The sequence below is a fragment of the Podarcis cretensis genome (genome assembly GCF_951804945.1).
Source record: "Podarcis cretensis genome assembly, chromosome: 3".
Classification (NCBI taxonomy): Eukaryota; Metazoa; Chordata; class Lepidosauria; order Squamata; family Lacertidae; genus Podarcis; species Podarcis cretensis.
The window spans coordinates 98864439-98880722 of record NC_137172.1 but is presented as its reverse complement, the minus strand read 5'-3'; the positions used below and the strand labels follow the sequence as shown (position 1 = coordinate 98880722).

At 42.2% G+C, this 16284-nt stretch overlaps 1 protein-coding gene and 1 long non-coding RNA gene across 4 annotated transcripts in view; one reads left to right on the top strand and one right to left on the bottom strand.

Moving 5' to 3' along the window:
- Window positions 1-16284, bottom strand: part of EIPR1 (EARP complex and GARP complex interacting protein 1) — a 59423-nt gene that overhangs the window by 27795 nt on the left and 15344 nt on the right. The gene's annotated exons all lie outside the window — the stretch shown is intronic.
- LOC307212783 overlaps window positions 9764-16284 on the top strand; it is a 94270-nt gene continuing 87749 nt past the window's right edge. The window contains exon 1 of the long non-coding RNA XR_013837212.1: window positions 9764-9818. This is a non-coding gene — a long non-coding RNA (uncharacterized lncRNA). The remainder of the gene's footprint in view (window positions 9819-16284) is intronic.

Sequence of the window (16284 nt, the reverse complement as noted above, 5' to 3'; positions counted from 1 at the left end):
TCTCCAGATGCTGTTGGACTCTACCTCCCGTCAGCCCCAGTCAGCATGGCCAATAGTCAGGTGATGTTAGTTGTAAGCAAAATCATACGGCAGAGCACAGGTTCCCCATCTGTAGTGTAATGGGTATTGGAGGTAATCCCAAAAAAGCTCCTGCTTCATGGAAGTTGCGGAAAGCTCTTGCACACCACATTGAATAAATGAAACTGACCAACCCCAAGAACAATGAGCAATATCCAACTAAGTCAGAGGGTGTCCTCCAAGTATAACTCCATATATAATTATCACCCCATATATGATTAACATGGAATATCCCCCAATATAGTCACATGAATACAAGTATCGCCAGTTCTGGTTTCCAATCCTAAATCAGGCATAGGCAAACTCGGTCCTCCAGATGTTTTGGGACTACAACTCCTATCATCCCTAGCTAACAGGACCAGTGGTCAGGGATGATGGGAGTTGTAGTCCCAAAACATCTGGAGGGCCGAGTTTGCCTATGCCTGCCCTATATCATCCATGCTAAATTTATACCGTTGCAGAATCAGTGACAAATTTATTACCATTCTGATCTAGCAATGTTTCCAACACTCCCTAAGCCGGATTTCAAAAGGTTATACAATAGTACAATGACGATGTGTTTACTATGTTCATATGTCTTTTTCCCCCCTTTGTATTTATTTATTTATTCATTCCCCTGATTGTTTGGCTTCTGCTGTTTAGTGTTGGGTGTACTTTTGTAGCACCACAAGTTATTCTGCAATCAGCGGGCATGTACACATTGAAACACGGAAAATTTTCAATAAAGAGTTAATGCTTAACAAAAGGCTATGCAAGGATAGGGGAGAAAACCTGGTGAAAGCTGCAAGGAGTGAGCGGCTCAACATGCAAAACCCCACATTTGGTGAAGGGCATAAAAAACAACAATGCTAATTGTCATTAGTGAAGGAAGACAATAAACTCTCCAGATACAAATGTTCTGAATTATTAGGCTTACAAACTCCATCATTAATGTAAAATGCAGTTTTAGAACCTACCGGTACTTCTAAACATGAGCCTAGAATGTGGATATGGGCTAAGAACTCTGCTTAAACACAGAATCTGTATTAGGCACTGGAAGTACAGTGGTACCTCAGGTTACATACGCTTCAGGTTACAGACTCCGCTAGCCCAGAAATATTACCTTGGGTTAAGAACTTTGCTTCAGGATGAGAACAGAAATCGTGCTCTGGCTACGCAGCGGCAGCAGGAGGCCCCATTAGCTAAAGTGGTGCTTCAGGTTAAGAACAGTTTCAGGTTAAGTACAGACCTCCGGAACGAATTCAGTACTTAACCTGAGGTACCACTTTAGTAGCATTAGCATACAAGTGTTTTACAACAACCCTATGAGGTAGGTTAAGGCGGGGACGACGACAGTCTCTCCAATGAACTCCAGTTCATTGGCTCTCCAATGAACTCCAGTGGCCAAAATGGAATCTCTACAATATGGAAGTCCAGTCCTATTGGTTGAGCTACTCTATCCATCTGAATGTAAGCGAAACCAATAATCCTTGAGGTTCTCTGCAAAAGAGTGCATATTTGGGGAGTATGTGGCTCTCCAAAGGTTGTTGGGAGCACCAACAATGGTCAAAGATGATGGGAGTTATAGTACAACAACATCTGGAAAGCCACAGGTTCCCCATCCCTATGACAGAGAATGCACAGAAGCATCCCTGTATCATAATGTGGGAAACTAAGGAGAGGGGGATGCAGAAGATTGACTAAAATAAGCGTCATTTAATTTTGCAGAATCAGAATACTAATGTACTCAACTAACAACGTAGGTAAAACAACACTAATAAATGAAGTCTAAGGTTGCTAAGTACGTATATCTAATTCTTTGATACAAAATTAACTACTTCAGTTTCAGACAAACATATCCTTATTACCTAGTCCAAGAGGGAAACATGAATAAATATTATCTGCTATTGTATGGTACAAGCATATTGACTAACAGATTTCTTGGCTTAAACATGGTTTAGATCCTTCGGCTATTATTATACACTGGCAGATAAGACCCAGGGTAGATTTCTGTCAGCAGATCACTAACTTTGAGTGGAATTGAGCTACCACTACTAACTACCGTATTTTTCGCTCTATAGGACGCACCGGACCATAGGACGCACCTTGTTTTAGAGGGGGAGAACAAGGGAAAAAAATTCTCCCCCTCTCTGCTCAGCACCCCTTCAGTGAAGCAGCAGGAGAAACGGAGCCCCTTCCATTTCTCCTCCCGCTTGGCTGAAGGGGCGCTGCACAGCTCTTCCTCCCTGCTGAAGCCAGGAGAGTCTTGCTCTCCCGGCTTCAGCAAAAGGAACCCAAAGCCTGCGGAGCGCAGCGGGAACTCGTGCTGCACTCCGAAGGCTTCAGGCGGCTATCCCTGAAGCCTGGAGAGTGAGAGGGGTCGGTGCACACCGACCCCTTTCACTCTCCAGGCTTCAGCGAAAGCAACGCGAAGCTTCCAGAGCATGGAGGGAGCGCTCCCTCTGCTCTTCGGAGGCTTTGCGTTGCTATCGCTGAAGCCAAGGAGCCTATATTCACTCCATAGGATGCACACATATTTCCCCTTAATTTTTGGAGGGGGAAAAGTGTGTCCTCTAGAGCGAAAAATACGGTAACTAACTAACTTGTTTTCTATACCTCCCTTCATCCAAGGATCACAGAGCGGTTTACAATATAAAGTCACAAAAATACATAACATAGTAACAAAATACTACCATAGTGTTTTTCTAAACCCATTAAGAAACCTGTCCTAAGTTAGGAGTCCAGTTAGTGCCCATCTGCTCTCAAAAGAAATCCAACAGACAATTCTGCTAATGGGAAGAAGAGGTGGTTTTTAGCCATTCCACCCAGCACCCTCCAAAATCAACTCTGCAGATGAGGGACTCTCCAGAAGATGGTGGAAGGTGGCAAGGGAAATGGGCAAGAACCACTCCCCCTCCTTTTCCATTAGTGAAGGCACCAAGTGGAACAAAGGCCTGTTTCTGAGTGCAAGGGTACCAACTGGACTCCACCCGCAGGGTCCTGCCCTGTGGCACATTCCCCCTCAGAACACTGTACCTGGCCTAGGAATGACCAGTGTGTTGGGAAAACAGGATTCCGTGCAAATGTAATAAACTGACCAATTTTTTGTTTCTTAGCTATCACTACAGACCAAGCTAAGGTTTGGAAACACTGAAGACTGTCCCCCCCCCTTTTAAAAAAAGGGGGGGAACTAATTGGAGACTGGCTAGACAGATCTCTCACTTTCAAAGTACAATAGCTGCTAATTATATCAAGACCGTGCATATTTTCAGGCACAAGACAGTCTGTTGAGTAGGAAGGTATCAGGTTTTCGCATCTTGCAAACCTGGCTGACATTCCTTGGAGTCTAGCAAGCAGTCCTCCCTCTCCACTGAGAGGCTGTGATATGATGCATCTCTGTCCCGTCTGTGTGCCCAAAATACATTAGGAGCTTATTTTCTGGTCTCAGCCTATGCTGCTGTTTTTGGAGGCATTCTTTACACGTTTTTCTGAATTTCCATCTTGTGGAATGCTCAGATTTTTTCAGTGTTATGACGTCTTGCAGTAAGGCCACAGAGTCTCAAACTAGGGGCATGGAGCCCTACAAATAGAAATACTTCTCCTGTGAGAAGGAAAAGACTGGGCACATACCTGTGTGTACCTATTGAGAAAAGCTCAGAAAAGAAGGTTCCCCCAAACAGTCCAATAAGACCTGGGGGTGCTCAGTTGGCATGAAATGCTAACTTTTAGGGGGAATGGAATACCCCAGAAAACCAAACGACAGGCCTACTAGAATCCTGAAAGAAAGGAAGAAAGGAAGAAAGGAAGAAAGGAAGAAAGGAAGAAAGGAAGAAAGGAAGAAAGGAAGAAAGGAAGAAAGGAAGAAAGAAAGAAAGAAAGAAAGAAAGAGCAAGCAAGCAAAATTCAACTGGGCATGACCAAGTTTTTGGGTATACTTAAATAGCTCTTTGGATTATTGTCCCTATACATTGAGCCCCACAATATTTGTTAACCTTTGAAGTTCAGAAGTCACTTTTTCCTCAAACAATACCAGTAGAGAATGCATTCAGAAAGTCCTCAGTGCCAGTGAAAGTAATATCCTTTTAAGTTAGTCAAGACTAAACTTGCTCTAGTAATTTCAATGGGAATGTGTCAAAACTAACTTTAGATGGCCCAGGCCTATACATTTCCTAGGACAGTTTTCTAGCTTTGCCACACTTATCATAAATTGGTATCCAAAATGTTGCCAGGAGAGCTAACTTGGCTACACAAGGTTTTATTTTAATCTTCTCTACGGCACTTTCCGGAAGAACTGATAGACCTAAGTAGTTGAGTAGCCTTTGATCAGTCGGGAGAGATGGGCTGATAGAACCAACTCCTAGAGGCCGAGGTCCCTTTGGCCCCTCAATAAAATATTTGAGGGACTGGGCCTCCCCAAAGTTGATGGGCATTGTCATTCAAATGGTGTGCATGCACCATGTCATGTGATCGATTTTGCAGGGTGGAGCTTACCTGTCCCCCCTTCCAAAATTGTATTCGTTGGCACTCCTAGATATGCCTGGGTCCTTGAGAGAAGATATGAAGCAAATCAAAGTTTTTGTGTGTTTTCAAGCATTAAACCACCCTTACTAACACCCACACTCACCTAATGTAACCACAACTTTGGTGCCATCTGTTATATTCTTCAAACCAAAATGATTCAACACAGTGACATCTTCTTGGCAACATACGTTACTGAATGCTCTCTCATGCATGCCATAAGCTACCCTTTGAAGGAGTTGCCTGTTACCAACCCTTGGGAGTTTTAGAAACCAAGCAGTTCTACAACTCCTAAAAAGCTCATAATGTATTTTCATTGCCCATTACAAAGATGAACCCGTTATTTTTTGTCACTTACAAATCTGAAGTTTAAGGGGACGATTAAATCCTCGTACGCGGTACTTCTTATTACTCACTCCTTTTACAGGTAAGCACTCTGAACTGCATTAACGAAATGCTCAATATACAGAAGTCAGCACATATCAATCTGGCCAAGTCACTGAAACTCCAGCTGATGTACTGACAATTGCTTAACTTGCTTAGAAAACAACATATAGGGTGGAATTCAATGTAGAGCTAAGGAGAATGTTCTGTCAGTGCAAGCATTTATGTTTGCTCAATGGAATGACAACCCGACCCCTGCCCCTGCCCCTGCCGCCCAAGCTCTGTTCTAGAGATTCTCCCAACCATGCCTTGGCCTTTGCTACTGGGATGGAGTAGTTAAATCTGCCCCATTATTTCATTTTTGTTCGTCTTTTCTACAGCTGCAGGACAGTAAGCTGAAGGCATGTGTACAGATCATTTAATAGATTTGCAAATTACATAGATACATGTGTGGTATATCTATTTGTAAGACGTTCAAAATTATTTTAATTTGCGCATATTACAGCTGCCACTTTTAGCCCTTTTGTTTAAAAATACAACCTATGAGCAACATAGTCCAAATATTTTATACCAATGGTGTTCAACTCAGGGTGAGAAAACGGTTCTATGGTTTAGATCAGCAACCTAGCAGTTCGAAAGTGCAAGTAGATAAATAGGTACCACTCCGGCGGGAAGGTAAACTGTGTTTCCATGTGCTGCTCTGGTTCGCCAGAAGCAGCTTAGTCATGCTGGCCACAAGACCCAGAAGCTGTATGCCGGCTCCCACAGCCAGTAAAGCGAGATGAGCGCCGCAACCCCAGAGTCGTTCGCGACTGGACCTAATGGTCAGGGGTCCCTTTACCTTTACCTAGGTCTTTGAGGCTGGTCTGCCAGACTGTTTTGGGTAAACGGCGCCCGCCTTTCCCATGCCTGATGTCATATGATATCAGGTGTGGAAAATTTTTCAAGGATTCAAGCTGAAACTACAAAGGAAGAATCTTCCTTTGAAACTTTACGCCATGGCTGCCATGACATCATACAATCCCACCCACTTGTCAAAGTACCCTGCGGAGGGTTGGTAACTTCTGGATCCAACCCTCAAGCCAGACCCTGGTTTGGATCCTATGAGGGATGAAGATGCATATTTTTTGATGCAGATTTTGTTTGACTTGTGATAAAGACAACTGTTGTACAGACCGGCACCTTGAACTTCAGAGCACATGGCTGGTATTTGTGCCACTAGAACCTTTCTAAGCTTTATTAGGTTATTTGAATACTACTGTGGAAAAGGGAAATTTTGAGTTATACTCCGTTTGCCTTCCCACAGCCAATACAGTGGTACCTCAGGTTACATACGCTTCAGGTTACATACACTTCAGGTTACAGACTCCACTAACCCAGAAATAGTGCTTCAGGTTAAGAACTTTGCTTCAGGATGAGAACAGAAATCAGGCTCCGGCAGCGCGGCAGCAGCAGGAGGCCTCTCTAGCTAAAGTGGTGCTTCAGGTTAAGAACAGTTTCAGATTAAGTACGGACCTCCAGAACGAATTAAGTACTTAACCTGCGGTACCACTGTAATCAATTTCTTCCCTTTTCCAATAAAAAGGAGATTCCATCTCTTTTCAAGGAATGGTCTCTATGAGGTATGGGATTTGGTTTCCAATGTGATTTACATATTGTTTGCATTTCTGTGAAGGTTGGATGGCTGGAAATCGTTTTGTACTGTGGTACTTTATCTGTTGTGTTTGAAATAACATAATATAAAAGACTGTAGGCATTACAGATTTCTGCAGTTCTATTTTTAAAAAAAATAAAAAAGAGGAAGGAAAAAACAGAGTCTAGAAGGAGAATGCATCAAACATATGTCACATCTGTGTGAGAATAGAAGATTGCTATGAGTTCTTGTAAAGAGACTTATGTACCTATGGGTAAAATGAACAAAAATACGTTGGTCATCCTTTAATTGCATTCCCAAGTGTTTTTAACTCCAACCAAAGCTGCTGTCTGCAGAAATCCACGGTGGAGCTAGCTGAGCCAAGGCTTCAGTGGCTGACAGGACTTGCTCTTTGATGCGCTCAGGTGGTACAAAGCCAGCTGGCTGCCATTACTCTGTTGCCCTGGGAACCACAATTGAAGTGTACTTCTAAATCTGCACAGGAGGTACTTCTGCACCATTGCCGCAGCAGCTCTCGCTGTGCAAAGTTAAAGTCGCGTAGCAGCTATAGCTGCAGCCCAGCTGGTGCCCATTAATGTTCCCTGTATGACAGGAGCAAGCAGCTAGTCTTAGATGCCTCATTTTTTTTTTGCCACTGACAAAACAGAAGGATTTATCATTCTTATTAATGGAGATGAAACACACTTTGCCTGTTTGAATAGGAGGGAGCTCCAAAGGTATAGCACTTTTGAAAGACAACTTTACCACCTTGCTAGCTTTTGGTTCTGGCTTGCCATCATTAAGGTCCAAAATGCATCATTTTTTTGAAAACAACAAGTTGGCCAAAGTAGGGTGTGAAGATCAGGGGGATAATTTTAAAATACATCACTGCTTGGTTGATAGACAGTATAACTTATACTCAGTAGAAATTCTTAGTATTCATATAGCATTTTCATAATGAATATGAAACCATTTACAGTAGTCCCTGCAGATCAATATATTCCTTCCCTGTAAATCAGTATATTTTCTCTCACTGCTGAGGCATCTAGATTCTCCAGCTACTCACTGGTGAGGGAAATGCACTTCTCACATACTTAGGAACACACTCACCATTCTTTCATGCATTTCAAGATATGGCGTATATAGAGTATCAGTATTAAAAGCAGATGTCAGGAAGTCCCAATACATGTGCACCAATGGCAGACAATTACAAGTGGTTTCTTTGGATTTCAAATTACAGTGGTACCTCGGGTTACAGATTCTTCAGGTTACAGACTCCGCTAACTCAGAAATAGTACCTCGGGTTAAGAACTTTGCTTCAGGATGAGAACAGAAATCGTGCTCTGGCAGTGTGGCGGCAGCAGGAGGCCCCATTAGCTAAAGTGGTGCTTCAGGTTACGAACAGTTTCAGGTTAAGAACGGACCTCCGGAACGAATTAAGTACTTAACTCAAGGTACCACTGAACACTTGATCCAACAGAAATTGTTCTTCTGGACTCCTCTCCACCCTTTTAGAACTCACATGGCTACATCTAGTGCTAGCTTGGCAATGCAGTGCAGATCCACACATGGATTAGGGCATGTCCTGCAACTACAGTCGTACCTTCCAAGTCAATGGAATACGTTCCGATAGTCCGTTCAACTTCCAAAACGTTCAGAAACCAAATTGCGGCTTCTGATTGGCTGCTGGACATTCAGGTTCCAAAAGAACGTTCGCAAACTAGAACACTCACTTCCAGGTTTGCAGCGTTCAGGATTCAAGGTAAGACTGCACTTGTTTTGGAGCAGAGGCTATATAGGTAAAGGTAAAGGGACCCCTGACCAATAGGTCCAGTCGTGACCGACTCTGGGGTTGCGGCGCTCATCTTGCTTTACATGACTAAGCCACTTCTGGCGAACCAGAGCAGCACACAGAAACGCTGTTTACCTTCCCGCCTCAGCGGTACCTATTTATCTACCTGCACTTTGACGTGCTTTTGAACTGCTAGGTTGGCAGGAGCAGGGACTGAGCAACGGGAGCTCACCCTGTCGCGGGGATTCAAACTGCCGACCTTCTGATCGGCAAGCCCTAGACTCAGTGGTTTAGACCACAGCACCACCCTCATCCTGTATCAATTGGCTACTAAATACTGCTTTAAGGTTTAAGGAAGCCCATATAACGTTGAGCTACTTTCTGATCTTGTGGAGTTCACTAATGGGCAAAACGAAAGCCCTCTCACAACTGCAAAGAGGTAGATCTTACAACGCCATAAGGATAAATTCCCGCCAACTGTTGCGCCACGGACTGAATACTTTACTGTGCTGTCTGTATTTTGAGGAGCCCAAGCAATTGTGGACACTCCTTTATTGGAGGTTTTTAGTAGAGACTTTTTGAACAAGAAATGGACATTTGTCATGAATGCTTTGGTTGACATTCCCTGCACTGCAAAAAGTTGGGACTGGATAGCCCTTAGGGGCCCCTTGCAGCTCTACCATTCTGTGATTTTATGATGCCAGACAGAAGAAGGAAACTATCTGTTTGACTAAAGAACCAGAGATCTCTTGATTGGTTCTGATAGGAAATGTCTGTGTGTGAAGGCAACAGGGATGTGGAGAAGGGATGTTTGTGCAAGAGGAACAGGTTATAATTTTCAATGAGCGCTTCAAGTGGATTATGTTGATGTGGAAAGGAAAGAAGTAACAGAGCGTTTTAAATATGATTGGAAATAAACTTTATCTCAATATAGTGTTGATGAACTTATTGTGTAACATGCAGCTCCAAGACTTCTCAAGTCCCCTTGCCAGGGCATGTGGTACGAAGCAAAAGTTTGAGAAAAGTGTGTTCGTGGTTAAAGTTTAGACAGTTAAGTGTAACTGATCTAGTTAAAAAGAAAACAGTAAAGAATTCATTAAATTATGTGCTTGAATAATGGTCAATTTACTTGAGACCCCAACTTTAGAACTTTAGAACTCTTGCGTTTATATGGCAGAAAGCCTGGAAGCTGGTTCAACATTCAACCTTGTACATTCATATCTCGGGTTAAGTACTTAATTCGTTCTGGAGGTCCATTCTTAACCTGAAACTGTTCTTAACCTGAAGCACCACTTTAGCTAATGAGGCCTCCTGCTGCCGCACTGCTGGAGCACGATTTCTGTTCTCATCCTGAAGCAAAGTTCTTAACCCGAGGTAATATTTCTGGGTTAGCGGAGTCTGTAACCTGAAGCGTATGTAACCTGAGGTACCACTGTACATGTAAAGAACATGTGTATCAACTGAGGAAGGGAGAGTTGATGGGTTTTTTGGGGGGGTGTATTAATTTTCCATTCTAATTTTCAACCCACATGGTTTGGATTAATTACTTGAGAATAAATAATTAACTTTGTTTCTAATAAACCTGTCACTGCTAAAATTTGTATGAATAAACTCACGGTGGAAATAAGTTATCCTGATGTAAAAATAACTGTCTATAACTGTAACAGGCTTTTTTCCCCTTCCATAATAATTTTGCTTTTTGTAGAAATGAACAGGTAATGGAGGTCTCTGAAAACTCTTACTGCTCCTTATAGCAAAATGTTTTCTATTGCATTTGAATGAACAATAAGATTTTCTTTCTCTTTCCTCCCACAGCCAAGTAGGTAAAGGAACTTAAGCAGATAACAATAAGAGTTATAAATAAACTGGAACAAATAAATTTTCTAACTTTAAAACTTTATATGGTTTGTCATTTTTAACCCCTTCCCATGCTAACTATGTTTTCAGGCCCAGAAACAAATTTTGTTTTCTCTGCAAACTTAGGTGGTCCAGAGATGCATCTCAACCCTCCTGGTGAATAGAAGAAATCTGCCAAGGAATCACTTAGAATAGTGTATTATTGCCAGTTTATGGCCTCCCAGATGACAGCAAAGTAGCAACAGCCATTTCTTTTCACCTGCATCAAACCAGGACTTGTGGGGTGGCAGGCAAAGGGGATCTGGAAGGTGACTCGTAAAGACTTTTTCTGGACTACAACTTAAAGTTGAAGCTCCAGGAGATTGAAGGTATTTGTGGAAGCAACAAGTTTTTCAAGGCCAAGAGGTTTTCATGAATAGCTAGATATAGAATTGGTATTTTGTATTATATGATAGTTTGAATTTTAGTTGGAACTGTAAATTGATGTATTGAATTGTGTGTGATGCCCATAAAGGACAAATGTTTCTTCATTTAATGTAATTGTTTGCATATCATTTGTATGTTTGGTGTAATGAGAATATCCATAGGAAAATGAAAATCCCTATGTAGGTTTGGCGGCGCATCACTAAAAAGCAATTGCTGAGTATTGTGATTGCTGAGGTTGTAAAAAATTATTCAAAAGTAGGCATGAAGATTTCCCCATGTGTTTTACCGTATTTTTCGCCCTATAGGACGCACTTTTCCCCCTCCAAAAATGAAGGGAAAATGTGTGTGCGTCCTATGGGGCAAATGAAGGCTTTCACTGAAGCTTGGAGAGTGAGAGGGGTCGGTGCGCACCGACCCCTCTCGCTCTCCAGGCTTCAGGAAGCTATCAGCAAGCCTGGGGAACCCGTGGGAGTTCATGTATGCTTTACTTCCTGACGTATGTAAAGTTGTTTTATGACTCTTTGCTTGCTGTGTTTGACCTATAATATAAGCTTTTGTTCTGAAGTGCCACGGGACAAACCTTCTCAACTGGTATACAGTGGTACCTCGGGTTAAGAACTTAACTGTTCTTAACCTGAGGTACCACTTTAGCTAATGGGGCCTCCCGCCGCTGCTGCTATGCAATTTCTGTTCTCATCCTGAGGTAAAGTTCTTAACCCGAGGTACTATTTTTGGGTAAGAGGAGTCTGTAACCTGAAGCGTCTGTAACCTGAAGCGTCTGTAACCCGAGGTACCACTGTATTGAGTTGAGTGAGCTCTGTCCTATTGCAATAGCTATAATAAATGGGTCGCTCGATCTGTATGCTGGACATGGAAATAGTTTCCCTGGTTCTGTGGTTTATTCAAAATGTGTTTGTTCCTCACCTGGGTAATGAACAAGGTAGTGTAGAGGTGAATTCTTACCACAAAGCCACCACGCTAAAATCACTCTTCAGTGGTACCTCAGGTTAAGAACTTAATTCGTTCTGGAGGTCTGTTCTTAACCTGAAGTACTTTAGCTAATGGGGCCTCCTGCTGCCGTTGCGCCCCGCTGCACGATTTCTGTTCTCATCCTGAAGCAAAGTTCTTAACCCGAGGTACTATTTCTGGGTGAGCGGAATCTGTAACCTGAAGCATATGTAACCTGAAGCGTATGTAACCCGAGGTACCACTGTATAACTAAAAACAGCACATCAAAAGAGATTTATATTCATAACTTTTCTGTGTAAGGGCAAACTCAACTCATCATGATTCAAAGACCCCCTGAAAACAATACTTTTAAAATACACCACTAACCAGGTAGCTACAGAGCTAAACAGGTTTCCTGGGAAGGGGAGGTTCCAGAGTCTGAGAGCAATTAATGAGCAGCCCTGGATGTGGTCTGGAAAAGCTTCCAATTCCACCCCCCGCCCCCACTGCTATTATTTTTCTGCAGAAAACTTCCTGTTTCCAAAGACGCATTGTTTCATAAAGTTAATTAGTGCAAATAAACTAGGTAGCTTCAAAGTTGTAATTTCCTTTAAAAAATAAAAATAATAATTATAGCCCTGCTCAAATTCCATCTATGCATTCCATCAACCTATGGCAAAAAAAAAAAAAAAAAAAAAAACAGGATAGAGACTGAGTTCAGCCTCCCATGCATTTTCTGGCCTGCTCCCAATCTCCATGCCTTCAACAGAAAGTGAGAATGAGCTGTACATACCCAGGGGTCTGTACTCTCACTTAGCAACCCTGCTGCAACCAGTGTTTCTGATGCAGTGGCATGAATCCAGAGCCTGTCCTCCCCTTCTGCTGGACAAGCTGATGATGGAGCAGGACCAGTGGGGTCCCATCCCCCACACTGCCACATCTTGACTTGAATACATGCAGAGAAAAATACAAAGGGATTATACTCGGGAAATGTCTATATGTCCAATGTACTGCCCCTTTGAGCATTATGATCAAGTATGTATGTTATAATTAATAATAATATTAATAATAATATTAATAATAGTATTAATAATAATTATTATTTATTTATACCCTGCCCATCTGGCTGGGTTTCCCCAGCCACTCTGGGCGGCTTCCAACAAAGTATTAAAATACAGTAGTCTGTTAAATATTAAAAGCTTCCCTAAAGAGGGCTGCCTTCAAATGTCTTCTTAATGTTATTTTGGTGCCTTCATTTCTTTTTCTTAAAATGTAAATAGCACGAGGGGAAGCAGCCTACAATTTATTGTTAACTTATCTCTCCCCACTCCCCAACTGTCGGAGTGGGGAGTTGTGAAGGTGCTGGGTTGGAGGCCACAGCTCAAAAGCATCCCCCAACCTTTACTCATGAGAAGGGCTAGGGGACAAAATGATGGGTTGGGTACTGCTCCTTGAAGGCACCCTAAGCACCATCAGTCAGCAGCATTCAATCCTCACTCACTCACCTTTCCAGGTGCCAGGAAAACACAACAACTCCGCTTTCCTCCCAATTTGGGAAATGGGGAGGTGATGAGGAAAACAAATGTGGGGAAATTTCCCATAAACTCCAGGCTAAAAAGGCTCAAACCCAGGTACAAGCCCCTTTCCAGGGAGAGGGTGGTAACAGAGTAAGGCCTTGGATGAGGCTGTGAGTAGTGTCTCTAAACTCATATTTGCACGGCAACATTTTTGTTGTGGGATCTATAAAATGAAGCATAGGTTGTTGGATCCCTGTCCCATTTCACATTTCTAGTGTAAACTCACTTCGGGAAAATCCAACAAAGGCTTTAAAGAGACACTTAAAACACAGATGTTTGGTACTGGTTCATCTAATCAACTCTAAACTCTGTCCTCACCTAAAATATGAAATGTTTCAATGTAAATATACCACTGTACAACACTTTAGGTTAATAAAATCCAGAAGCGATTTTTACACTGTTAATAAAAGTAACAGCAGAAATGAAATGATTTGAACAAGTTTATTTTTTTGCTATTTTTCTGCTTTGCTGAATGGTTGGGGTTTTTTGTTTTTTGTTTTGCTGCTGCCACCCTCGCAACGCAGTCTACCAAACAGATACCAATGTCTGATCTTCCATCACAAAATGTTATTGTCAACAGGCGATCATTAGCTGGCAAGGACTGCATTACAGTATTTGTAGTTTGTTTGTCCGTTTAATTGTTTGTTTAAAAAAAGACCACGATTCATTGATAAGCACAGGAATTCCCTTCCCCCCTTCACTCCAGCAAAAGAAAGAAGAGGAACCGCTATATGTGAAACTGCCTTTCTGTGTAGAATTTTTGTTTTTTAAAAGCAACGCTAAAATGTGCTCTCTCAGAAAATGCCGAAGCTCTGAAGAGACAGGATGTGTTGAATTATGATTTTTGACAGGGGAAAGCGGCATACCCCAAGCCCTCAAAACAGGTTATTTATCATCACATCTTCAAAATCCTCTTAATGGCAGGGCAAAAGCAGACAAAGAGACCATCACCTACAATTATGAGACTTTGCCCTCTGCCGGTTCTTTCCACCATTACATCAAGACAGACTATTGTGTAATGAGACTCTCTGTCTCTCCCCCTCCCCTTTTCTTTCTCTCTTCCCTCTCCTTCTCTCTCTCTCTCTCTCTCTCTCTCTCACACACACACACACACACACATATATATACATACACACACACACACACACACACACAAAAAAAAAAACACCACCCATATTGCCGCAAGAGTGCTTTCTAGTCAACTCTTCACTTTTTACATGGGAAGAACTATGCACGGAGCTATTATCGCAGGCACAGATTTGAAATATTTATGACAGATGCCTTTGAATCATCTTTCGCCTGCCCCCACCCCAGCTTTTCAAGCGAATGAACCTTGACTTGTAGGAGCAAGCATGCTCTGCAGCTCCACTGTAGATAAGCCTTCATTTAATCAAACTGAACCCTCACTCACCACCCCCAAACCACCCTCATCAGTGTCAAGGAATGACACTGTCCTCTTTCCCACTGCATTTCCATAAAGCATTAGGAAACCGCTCTTTTAAATCCAAATAAGATGAAGCTGTGAGCACGCTCTCTCTCTCTCTCTCTCTCTCTCTCTCTCTCTCTCTTCTCCCACCCTCCCCTCTTTCTCCCCCTGCAATATTAAAGCTACAGAATGTATATGCTGAAGCCTTAATGAAATGCGAGACGGCACATCTCTCCTTCTTCTTCTCCCCCCCCCCTTCCAATAAAGTCAGGTAATGCAAATGTGAGATCCCTACAGTATTATTAATTCTGCTACATTGCACATTGAGCCACTGATGCTGGAGCAGAGAGGTACAAGTTACATATCTATTGTGCCAGCTGATCTCTCTCAGGGACAAAGGCTGTCACCCTGAAGGAGAGGGCAGGTGGCGATGCCAGTCTCTGTGCCCTCCAAGGATTCCCCACAAAAGTAAGAGGTGAAAAGGGGGGGGGGGAAACCAGATTTAATTTCCTACAGCTGTCACACTGATGTGATAAATCGGCATCTCTACAGCTACCAGTGTCAGACCTTATGAAACTGTCCTAGTTATAAAAGTGACAGTATCTTGGCATATAACTGATTTGTTTTAAAAGTGACTTTATTGTGCTATTTATGCCTCTTAGGAATCAAGTGATTTCCCTGTCTCCCCTTCTCCCACCCTGGAAAATAAAATAAAAAAGCAGGCTGTGTGCTATCAAATCTTTCAACAGCACACCAATAGAGTCAAGCTTTTAATCCTGCAGTTGTAAGAAAATGTTTTTATTTTGAGTAAGTTATGCAAGCCTGAGCAACGTATTCAGTGCAGTCCACAAATGTTCTCATTTTAGGTAGAAAATCATAAACTGGAATCTACAAGAGGCAATGAGTGAACAGAACTCCCCTTTACATAATTTTGCAGACATATCATGTGCAAAATTGCTTCTTTTTAAAGCTGCTCAGAGCTGACGTTTTGCATTTGCATTGGTTTATTTGTCAGAATGCTACTTCTTAGTCTCACCAAACTGCTGTGATGGCTATTCTCAGAACACGTGGCACCCTGGATCATGTAAGAAGCAAACTACATAGCCCGGTTTACTGATCCATTACATTTAAATTCATCATAAAAGTAACATTCATTTCAGCTGCATGTTATAACAATAATCTTGCTTCTCTCATTTGGACTTTTTAAAAATATCTGGGCTACTAAGAGCAGCAAGGAACCCTTCAATTCTCAGAAAATAGAAAATGTTCTAGAAAAGTTAAATTGAGTAGTAGTATAAAAGCTTGCTATGATTCCAGTGTAAGTGTGTTCTTAAAATGGTTCTCCCACATTCAGACAATATAAATCTTTTTTTTTTTCTTTTTTCTTATAAAATCAAAATGATTCCAGCCAAAAGAATTTCAACTTCAGTAGGAACACAGGAAGCTATATTACAGTGGTACCTCGGTTTACATACGCTTCAGGTTACATACGCTTCAGGTTACATACGCTTCAGGTTACATACGCTTCAGGTTACAGACTCCGCTAACCCAGAAATAGTACCTCGGGTTAAGAACTTTGCTTCAGAATGAGAACCAAAATCGTGCTTCGGTGGCACAGCGGCAGTGGGAGGCCCCATTAGCTAAAGTGGTGCTTCAGGTTAAGAAT